General features: G+C 34.6%; 1 pseudogene; it reads right to left on the bottom strand.

Moving 5' to 3' along the window:
* Positions 1-5,147: 5,147 nt before the first annotated feature.
* On the bottom strand, positions 5,148-9,614 carry LOC105037820 (uncharacterized; annotated as a pseudogene).
* Between the last annotated feature and the right edge of the window lie 549 nt (positions 9,615-10,163).

Below are 10,163 nucleotides of genomic sequence, written 5' to 3'. Positions count from 1 at the left end.
TTGGGAGTGGACCCCAGCTTGAGAATAATTATTAGAATTGAAAGCGAGTGAAGTGTAATTCACCGAATGAAAGAACTAATAAAAAAAATCAAAGACAAGCGAGTAGCTCATGAAAGGTAAAAGAAAGCAATAGGAATACATGAGGAACAATTTCTTGTAAGATCTAAAATCCACTCACTAAGAACTTAAGAAGATTTAGTGGTAGAAACTTTTTCTACAAACTTGGAATTCTCGATAAAATTTTCAATTTTTGCACATGCACCGACTAAATGCACAAACTAGCAAGTCTAAGTCTATGTGGAAGAAAAGTGTGCATCACGATCCATGTAGGGCTTCTTTTTTGGAGAAAAGCTGTTGGGAGCTTTTCTACTCTGGATCAAAAGTTTTTCCAAAGAGGATTTGACTCTCAAACAACAAGGGCTCCATGAATGTGGACTCCAGATACCCATAGACCAAATAGTTAATCTTTAACTACTATTCAAGAGGAGTAATATTGGAATGTACCATGTGAAGATCAATGAAGAGATGGAAATCTGTTGGTAAATCCATTCTTTGTTGTACTTAATTTCATGGATGTTAATTGGGCATTGTATGCCTTCATTACTTCAACAACACTTTAAATTGCGATGGGCATTGTATGCCTTCATTACTTCAACAACACTTTAAATTGCGATGAACTCTTTTAAAGCATATTAGTTAGTTCTTACCAAAAAAAAAAAACCCTATTAGTTAGTTCTAGTATAAATATGGCAGACCTTAATCTCTCTGCTTAGCCCTTATAAGATAGACATCTAAGGAGGACTACCTTGCTCCTTTGCCTACCCGCTGGTGGATCTAGAAATCAAGAAAAGCTTCATTGAGGCACTCTGCTTCAGGATTGTCCGAGTGAATTATGATAGAGGTTGTATAAGATGCCTAGCCCAAAATGAACTGGGTCTGGTCCCTATAAGATCTACAATAATTACGGTGGTTGTGATTGAATAAACATGGTCGCATGGCAACAATTCACATGCAACCAGAAGCTTCCCCTTGGAATTTTATTGAGCCAAAGTGGTCACTACCGTGCAGCTTCTTCTTGGCCGTGTGGTGTTATGACGTCTTTCAAGAAATTATGGTTGAGACTTTTCAATGACGTCACCAAAGTTCATGCTAACATGTTTTTTACTCTCCGCGCATGCTTTGAATTTGACCTCTTCAAACTTTTAATAAGGTTTTCAGCCAAAGAATAAGGTGCCTCTGGTTTTTCAGGATTCCAAAACTGACCAATGACCAACTTGGAGTCACCAATGACTTTGATAGTAATGTTATATTTAGTTGTTGGGTCAGTTAAAGCCCATGATGGACATTGTGTACTTAGCCAAATTGCTAGTTGCTGGAAAAACCAATTGACTTGCTTTGAGTACACGTACAAGACTTCCACTCAAGCTGACATGTGTATAGCTATGGAAGGATCTATACATACATGTATATAGTCCCATATCAACTATGCACTATATAGATTTTAATTAGATACCTATAGAGGGCCAAGAAATTTAAATAATACTGCCTAACTAATTTTTTTGAGTAAGATCTTAAATCATTGCAAATGGTATTAAAATGGAAGTAACCTATAGCTTATGTAAATTAGGGGGCACTGCAGTACAGGCACATTTGGGCTGACTATATGCTAATCATAGTGCTTGTAATTGAATTTATAATACTTATTGGATTTGAATAGATTTAAACCCATAATAATATGATGCTGTTATAGCTAAGATCAAGGATTTTCAACTTTCTGAAGCTTGATATATTTGTCAAATATAAATTTTCTAAGAAAATAAATCTAAATAAAAAATATTTACAATAAGAGAATGGAACATATGTATGGACTAAAAATATTGAAGAAACAAGTTGGATAAGGGAGAGGCTGACATAAACCAAGAAAATAATATATAACCCACTATACTTAATATGTTAATAGTCTCATAATAGAGAAACAATTGCATAGGAGCCTTTGAATTATTACCTTGTATGTTAAGTGTGCCATTTAACATGTTGCCCTTTAGATATAGGGCACTGAGTGAAGAAAAATTTTTCAGATATAATGGAATAGTTTCAATGAGGCAGTTATGGTCTAGATCAAGAATTTCCAACTTGCTAAAGCCTGATATATCTGTCAAATATAAAGTTTTCTAAAAAAATAAATCTAAATAAAAAGTATTTATAACAAGAGGATGAAAAATATGAGTAGACTGAAAACTTAGAGAAACAAGTTGGATGAGGGAGAGATTGACACAAACCAAGAAAACAATATATAACCCATTGTGCTTAATATGCTAATGGTCTCATAATAAGAAATAATTGCATAGGAGCCTTTAAGTTATTGTCTTGCACATGAAGTGTGCCATTCAGCATGTTGCCCCCTAAATATAAGGCACCGAGTGAATATAAATTATGATAATGGAATAGTTTCAATGAGCATGTTATCATTGATATCAAGAATTTTCAACTTTTTGAATCTTGATATATCTATCAAATACAAAGTTTCCAAAGAAAGTGAATCTAAATAAAAAATATTTGTAGAAAGAGGATGGAAAATATGAATAGATTGAAAAAATTAAAGAAGCATGTTGAATGAGGGATAGGCTGACATAAACCAAGAAGGCAACATTAAAGTCATCATACTCAATGTGTTAATGGTATTATAATAGCGAAAAAATTTCATAGGAGATTTTAAGCTACTATCTCTCACATCAAGTGTGCCATTTAGATAGTTGCCATGTAGATATAGGGCCCTAAGTGAAGATAGTTTTTTAAAAGATAAAGGAATTGCTTGAGTGAGCCTATTAAAGCTAAGATCAAGGATTTTCAATTTTTTCAATCCTAATATATTTGTCAAACACAAAATTCCCAAAGAAAGAGAATTAAAATCAAAAAAAGTTACAACAAGAGGCTAGAAAATATGAATAGAATAAAATTGCAGAAACATGCTTGATGAGGAAGAGGCCGACATAAAGTAATAAGACAATATAAACTATTATAGTCAATGTGTTAATGATCTCATAATAAAGAAATAATTTCAAAGGAGCATTTAAGTTATTACCTTGCACATTAAAACAAGATGATAGTAAATATGTATACACTTAAAAAATTGGAGAAACAAGATGGACGAGACAAATACTGACATAAACCAAGAAGACAATATAACTCATCATACTCAATGTGTTAATGATCTCATAATGAAGAAATAATTAAAAAGGAGCCTTTAAGTTATTACCTTTAACATCAAAAGTGCCGCTTGGATAGTTGCCTTGTAGATAGAGGGCACTAAGTAAAGATTAATTTTTAAAAGACCATGGAATAGTTCTAATAAGCTTGTTATGGCTGAGATCAAGGATTTCTAACTTTTTAAATTTTGATATGTTTGTCAAATTCAAAGATCCCAAAAGAAGAGAATTAAAATAAAAAATAGTTACAACAAGAGGCTAGAAAATATGAATAGAATGAATTGCAAAAATAAGTTGGATGAGAAGAGACTAATATAAACCAATAAGACAATATAAATCAGTATACTCAATGTTTTAATAGTCTTGTAATACAAAAATAGTTGCAGATGACTCAGATAAGTTATTACCTTCCCCATTAAGTGTGCCATTCAGCTCGTGGGTTCTTAAATTGAGGACATTGAGTAAAGATAGATTTTTTAGAGATAATGTAAAAGTTCCAGTGAGCCTGTTATAGCTGAGATCAAGGATTTTCAATTTTCTCAATCCTAATATGTCTGTCAAATACAAAATTCTCAAAGAAAGAGAATTAAAATTTTGTGTTGGGGTTGCCCTCCCTTGGAACACTGAAGATCAATTTTGATGGTCTGTGTAAGAGGAAAATGTCAAAGCAGGATCTGGTTTCTTGATAAGTGATCATAGAGGACAGATGATGGGGAACTATGAGTAATAACCTTTCATGAGATTATTGTTCCATTGGCAGAACTATGAGCAGTTTGGGGAGGAGTAGCATGTGCAATAAAAAATCATTTGGACAAACCAAGACCACCATGGATGAAGGAGACTCATTAACTGTTATTAGTTCCCTGGCAGAAAGCTGTACTTCATCTGAAGCCCACCATCCATGCTTGCTGGATCAGTGACAGGTGTTTCAAGGTCTGCAGGTGAGAATTGCCAATTAGTTGCTGGTTAGGTGCCAGGTGGTGTGATGATTTGATCTGATTGTATTCCTTCAAACTCGGCCGACATCGTCCATGGAGGAAGATCTGGTTGTTAGTAGACTGGTTTTACTATTCCTAATCAAGAAGAGAAAAGGACCAATCCCTAAAATCTGTTCTGTCCAACTAAACTATTATGAGGAACAATAGCTTATGTTCAATCTTTTGTATGTTGAGGTTTCTTAAGTGATCCAAATTTGTAGTAGCTTTGTTAATTGATCAAGCAAGCTCATTATGAGGAGTTTGTTAATAATTAAATGTCATTTCTTGTACAGAAAAAGAAAAAAAAAAAAAAAGAAGAAAAGTCAATGATAAAATTCAATTTGTCACCTTCAGAGAAGAAAAATAAAATTTCCTTTGGTGAAGAATTAGACCTCAAATCCGAAACTTGTCAATGGTAGTATAGTAATTATTCCCCATTTTGCAGAAAACTTTTAAGTTCATATTTATTTTCAATTCATTCCCAAGTTGAATTTGTGCATGCACACAATTTTACAAGGCACAAAGATGTGGTAGTCTCAGGGTCAAGGGTCAATTTTGATTGCTCCGACCATAGAGATGACATAGGCATTTCTGGTAATAAGTTTGTCACAGGATCTTAATCCTTGATTTGAAGAGTCTGGAAGAAAATTTTTTAAAGCTATGTGGCCATACAGTGTGGTATGCCATAAATGGATAGAGATAATGGAATGGAATTGGATATAAGTATAATCATCACAACCTACAATTGATTGTCAAAAAAGAAAATATGAGTGATATAATCATTCAGAAAGGAAATACATAGGACCGATACCTAGATAAAAATTAGGGAAGAAGCATGAAAAACTATATCAGGCTTGATTGCATTGAAGATTTCATATTACCACATAGAATAGAAACTCGCTTTTCTTTATTTCAAAGTGCCAAAAGGAAAGCCTTCTCTGAAATGCACAAGGCATTGTTTTGCTCACTTGTGATTCCGCTGCATCCATGTCTGCTTATGTACTGCCATTAAAATTCTTTCAATCAAATAGTCCACATAACCATCCAATATGCTGCAAATATGCTGCCCAATGTGATGATATAATAATAGAGTAATACATCCCCAAAAGCCAGTCACGAATGAAGCTGCAAGTATTGCAAAGAAGATAGCATCATCCTCCACATTGCTATTATCTTGGTTTTCTTCTACTTCAACAGTTGGATTTGAGTCAGAAGTGCAGGTCTGCTCCAATGGCGGCCCATGTAATCCAATATTACCCTCGTAGCTACTCACATTGAATGTGGCAAATTGGCCTTTGAAATCCAGTGTACATCCAGATAAGTTATTGTAAGCAACAGAGAAGAACTCCAAGAATGTTAGTTGGGTCAATTGCCAAGGTATCACACCACTCAGCTGATTGTGTGATATGTCCAAGCTCTCAATCTGATTGAGTTTTGAGAAAGTTTCAGGGATTGGACCTATTAGCTGATTGTGTGATAGATTCAATTGTACAAGCTCATCTAGGTTTCCAATCTGGTGGAATGTTTCCTGTCAACTTGTTTGCTGACAAATCCATTGCAGACATCAGAACCAAATGATCTGTTCTGTAGGCATATAAGTTGCCTTTGCTGATGAGGTCAACAACTATTATCTCATATATGTAAACCTCTGCAAGTGCATCGAGGAATTCTCCTGGACCAGGATACACAAAAATCTCACCATAAGGTGAATCTGTAAGTGCTGAATTAGGTTTCCTGAAGTGCATTTTGCCAATGCAAGAGGGTATTGATCCCGAAAGATTATTTTGCGAAAGATCTAGAATGTGTAAAGACTGCAGTTTACATAACTCAATTGGTATCGGGCCTCCAAGAGAATATTTGGCCTCCAATCGGTCTTGGCAGTTTACCTGAAAGCTGGTCATTACTGACATCCAATGCTGCAAGGTGTGAAATATTGAGATAACTATTTGGAATTGTGCCTGTTAAAGAATTCCCAGCAAACTTGACGTACGCTAGTTTGGATGATTGGAAGCAATGCGGTAATGACCCGGATAGGTTATTACGGGATAAGTCTAACACTTGAAGCATTGTTAGATTACATAAATGATCCGGTATTGGACCATGGAAATGATTTCCCTCAAGGATGAGGTAAGTTAGATCGTAAACATTTCCTATACTCTCTGGAATTATACCCGATAATTGGTTATCATGAACATCCAATATCTCTAATTGTAGATATTCTGAAAGATTGCTCGGCAAAGTTCCAGTAAATTTGTTTCCATCTAGAGAAATACATGAAAGCATAGCGACCATAATTTGTACCAAATATCTTCCCATGCAAGTTGTTGTTGGAAAGCTTCAAGGCGTGCAATTCAGTGCAATCAATCATCAGGCGATTTGGTACTTCACCGGATAAGAAATTATTGGACAAATCCAAGTGTGACAGATCACTCATGTACCCAGTGATGAAGGGATATTTCCAGTTAGATAATTTGAGGACATATTCAGGTTCGCCATATGTGGAAATATTGTGCCGATGTCTGTAGGAATTGATCCACTGAGGAGATTCATGGAGAGATCAAGTGCATATATGCTCATATTCAGATGCTTTGGCAATTGAAATGCGCCCATTATTGAGTTATTTCTCAAGTTCAGAACTTTTAGTCTGGTTAGATTTTTGAACAACCATTGGGGAAAATTTCCTCTCAAGTTACCGTGGGAAAGATCAAGAACTTGTAACCTATATTGGGAAGCAAGTAAAGCCGGTGTTGTGAGGGGGTTCGCATCGAGATTACAATGTGACAAGATGAGGTACCGTAGCTGGAAGGAGGGAACAAACTTTCCACTATCAAGATGTATAAATAATTCCTCATTTTTGGACAAGTCAATGAATTCTAGCTTTGAAAGATTTCGAAAGGAGGAAAATGAGAAATGCCCATCAAACAAGTTGCCTGAGAGATCTAGAGACCCAAGTGAAACAAGACTCTCAAAGATGCATGGTGGAATATTACCCTTCATGTTGTTGTAAGGAAGATCTAAAGATTGAAGAGAAACTAGTTTCTTTAGAGATAAAGGAAGACTTCTATTGAGTTGGTTTTCAGAGAGATCCAACTCACATAGGTTCTGCAGTCTACTGAGCACTGCAAAGAAAAGGAAGAAAATTAAAAAAGGAATAAAACCTTTTGCTCATAATATGAGCAAGGCTAGGAAACTTGTGACACAATTCTTGTTTACTCCTAATTTTTTGACTTCAATTAGTCAACTTGGTAACACAGGTGAGTCGAGCAAGCTAAATAAATACTATAAATGAAATGCAAACATAGAATAAATAAAAAGAATGTTGAAGTTGCCGAGCAATCAAGGAAGTAATATTTGAAAATTATGATAAAATAATATCCATTTAAAATTTATATGCTCCACTAATTGATTCTAGATAACTTTAAAAGTGAGGATATGCCTGATGTGAAACTTCGCGTAAATGCCTGATATGAATTAAGACTCATTTTAACTTCCTAAGCCAACTTAGAAATATCATATGATTTAAATTGAGGAATGTGAATTTAATGAGTTTTCTAATTTGACCAAGTTAGCTGAGTCAAGATAGACTTCGGCCAAACATGGCTTAGACTAGGAAAATGGTTCCGCTTGGCCAAGCCATCAGTCAACTTGCATAGATTTTTTTTTTCCATCTTGAACATGGAGAAATGTCTAAGCTCAAAAGAAAAAAAAAGGAATATGGTAAATTCTTAGTTAAATGAATAAAAATTATACCTTGTGAAGGCACTGAACCCATTAGATTATTTTGGAACAAATATAAGAAATTAAGAGAGGATAAATTTCTCAAAGCTATCGGTATCCCTCCTGTGAGCTGATTTTCTCCAAGATTAAGGAATCTAAGCTTGTGCAATCCTAGCAGGCCTAAAATATAGAGTAATAGACATAAACCAATAAGACAATATATAAACCATTATACTCAAGTTGTTAATGTGGTCTTATGACAAAAATAATTGCAGATGATCCTATAAGTTACTACCTTCTCTATTAAGTGCATCGTGTAGCATGTTGCCTTCAAGATTCAGGACACTGAGAGATGACAAATTTTTGAAAGATAATGGAATAGTTCCAGCGAGATCATTCAAGCTGAGATCAAGGAGTTCCAAGTTTTTAGATCCTGATATGTCTATCAAATATAAAGTTTTCAAAGCAAGAGAATTTTAAGTTAAAAATATTTACAACAAGAAGATGGGAAAATATGAATAGGCTAAAAAAATTAGAAAAACAAGTTGGATGAGGGCAAGACTGACATAAACTAAGAAGATAACATAAACCATTATACTAAATATATTCATGATCTTGTGAAAGAGAAATAATTGTAGTCTATAAATTATTACCTTCCATATCAAGTGTGCCCATTAGCATGTTGGCTCCTCGATTCAGGACACTGAGTGAAGATAAATTTTCAAGAGATAATAGAATAGTTCCACCGAGTCTGTTATAGAAGAGATCAGGGATTTTCAACTTTCTCAATCCTAATATAGCGGTCAAATATAAAGTTTCCAAAGGAAGAGAATCTAAATGAGAAATATTTACAACAAGAGGATAGAACATATGACTAGGCTAAAAAATTTAGAGAAACAAGTTCAATGAAGGAGCAGCCATATAACATAAACTAAAAAGATAATATATAAATTATAATCAATATGTTAATGGTCTCATGATACAGAAATGGTTACATATGTCTTTGTAAATTATTATCTTCCACATTAAATGTGCCATTTAACAAGTTTTCCTCTAGATGCAAGACACTAAGTGAAGATAGATTTTTGAAAAATAATGGAATATTTTTAGTGAGCCAATTATAACTAAGATCAAAGATTTCCAACTTTCTCAATTCTGACATATCTGTCAAATACAAAGTTTCCAAAGAAAATGAATTCAAATCAAATATTTATGACAAGATGATAGAAAATATGAATAGACTAAAAGAAATTAGAAAAACGAGTTGGATGAGGGTGAGACTAACCTATCTATGATAACGATCATGCAATTTGATTGTAGGATAAGTTAAGCTGTTGAGCTCATGAAAGGAGGAAAAAATGGTGAAATTCAATTGCCAATCCTGAAGTTGAAGTTGATCATATTCTACAAGGCTCGATAGCATGAGCTTTGACACTTGTTGTATGCTGTTGTTGCAGCTCACACTCTCCTAGAGGCAACAGTCTCTCCCTCTTCCCCATGCCGATAGTGAAGAGTTGTTGTAGTGAAGGAGAGAAGATCTAAGGTTTAACAAAGCTTCATGCTCCTCCAAAGGGCATCCAAATTTGGGGCCGCAGTGGCACAGAACTATAATCAATGAAGTCCATAACAAATTTGTTAGCCTTGAGCAAAAGACAAACTGGTAGCAATTCCTCATAGTAGAGTGAAGGTTGTAAGATAATTGTCTAATGCACATTTGCTTCACATCTCATGCTTGCATAATTTGTATAAAAGCATAGGGCCATGGAAGTCTAGGTATGCGATCAAGTCTTCCATAAACTTCCAAGTCTTCCTTGTTTTTTTCCAAAAAGAGATTGGACATGGTCCCCAACCTAAAGTAATTATTAAATTGAATGACTGAAGACTAATACATAGAATGGGAGAATGTACAAGTGGGAATAAAATAAAGAATGGAAAAACAAGTGTGGAAAACAAAAATAATCTAAGATAGGAGAGCATCTCCGAAGAAGAGAGAATTATAGGTACAATGCGGGGAACAATTACTTCAGACCTAGAATCCACTCATTGAGGAGAAAAAAGTTTTGTGATAGAAACTTCATCTTATAGCTTTCCAAATGCACCTACAAAATGCACAAACAAACGGATCCAAGCCTATATGGAAGAAAAGCACTCATCACAACCCACATAGGACTTTTCTTTTGGAGAAAAGCTTCCACTCCTGACCAAAAGTTTTTCCAAAATGGAATAGACTCTCAAACAAGAATGGCTTACCAACCATGGACTC

This window comes from Elaeis guineensis, chromosome 1 (genome assembly GCF_000442705.2).
Source record: "Elaeis guineensis isolate ETL-2024a chromosome 1, EG11, whole genome shotgun sequence".
In the NCBI taxonomy this organism is placed as follows: Eukaryota; Viridiplantae; Streptophyta; class Magnoliopsida; order Arecales; family Arecaceae; genus Elaeis; species Elaeis guineensis.
Note: the sequence above shows the minus strand (reverse complement) of the source record. Positions and strands in the feature narration are given on the sequence as shown.